A 1,621-nucleotide genomic window follows, 5' to 3' on the forward strand; every position below is an offset into this window, starting at 1 on the left:
GAGTTTTAGAGAGGCCCCTAGTAGTGAAGGGGTTAATGAAGGTGAGAGAGAGAGATGATGGGTAGTGAAGGCTGCATCTAACCCCTCCAGTTCGAAAAGTCTCTCCTTACCTGAATAAAATCGTCTGGAGAGAGGGAGAGACGATGAAGGAGTAATCAAGGCTCTGTCCTCTCCAATTCCAAGTCTCCCAAGCTGAATAAAATCGTCTGGAGATAGCAGAGAATAAGACATCATCGTGGTCTAAAGTTAAATGAATATATAAATCGCATCTTAACCCACTTATCCCTCCAAATCAGGTGAGTGGAGTTTGAATTTTTGAGTTTGAGTGTCGTGGTACCTTCTTAAAACTTTTCTTAATCATTCCTGAGCTTAGCTAATTAATCACAGTCACCTACGAACTACCAGTCTCCTTCGTCATCCGGATTTGTAAGCTATCAGCCCACTGATTAATTTGACATTTTTCCGTATTTATACAATTTGCTGTCATCATTTTTAACTTTTTTTCCTTTCCTTCTTTTTCATTACCTGTCTGCCATCATTTTAAACATTTTTCTTTCTTCTTCATCACCTACAGATTCAATAATGTTTGTCTCTATTCCTTTTTTTTGGTTATATAAGTTGCAATTTAGTTCCATTCTGTGTTCTCTCTACTGCTTCAGGTTGCTGGCTGCCATTACATTTATATTTTGAATTCCTTTTTTTTTATATATATATATATCATCAGGACGTACCGTTATATCTGATGTGCTATTTAATTCAGCGTTATTTCTGGCTCCTTAATTCTGAAGCACCGTACCCTCCCATACCATTAATTCGGCACTGTCTTTCACCACCATTTCCTGTCGCCTTACTTAACATTCAGCATTCACTTTCATCATCAGTATTATCTTCAAGTCAGTGTTTATTTCCTTCACTTCAATATTATGCCTTCATTCTCTACATGTATTTGTATTCTTATATATATTGACATTTTCTGCCGTCCTGCATAACGTAGTAGTATTTTTCGTTTATTCAATTTTATCATATTGGTGTGTGTGCGTGTGTGTGTGTGTGTGTGTGTGTGTGTGTGTGTGTGTGTGTGTGTGTGTGTGTGTGTGTGTATGTGTGTGTGTGTGTTTTCACCAACAGAAAAATGAGTCTCCATTCACTATTCAGTTTTGCATTCTTGTATATGACTGTTTTCTTCTGCCATATTTAACTTCACCTTCACCTCATCTTCAATTCAGCATTTGTTTTTCGTTGTCAAGATAGTCCTCCATTCGCTGCCATCACACCATACTCAGCATTCCTCATCATCTGAATTTTTAGTCGTGTTCGCTGTCTTTTCACTCAGGATTAAGTTGGGTGGGAGAGGGAAGCAGGAGAGAACTTGGATTCTGTAGTATCACTTAACACTTCACGCTACACATGACCCATCTTTCCCACCCAACAGTCCACCATTCACAGCGAGGTACCCACATATTTGGCATTACCTTTTTCTCATTAAGTTTCCAGTCACAGTCATCCTATACCCTGCTGTTTTCTTTTCTCGCTGTCAACCCATATTTCACAAAATCCATCCTCGACTGAATTTTAAATCTTCATTCGCTAACTTTACTGGTACATACTTCGTGTACTTCGT

Source organism: Coenobita brevimanus, chromosome 17, assembly GCF_032717465.1.
Source record: "Coenobita brevimanus isolate Jiangsu-jjx chromosome 17, ASM3271746v2, whole genome shotgun sequence".
NCBI lineage: Eukaryota > Metazoa > Arthropoda > Malacostraca > Decapoda > Coenobitidae > Coenobita > Coenobita brevimanus.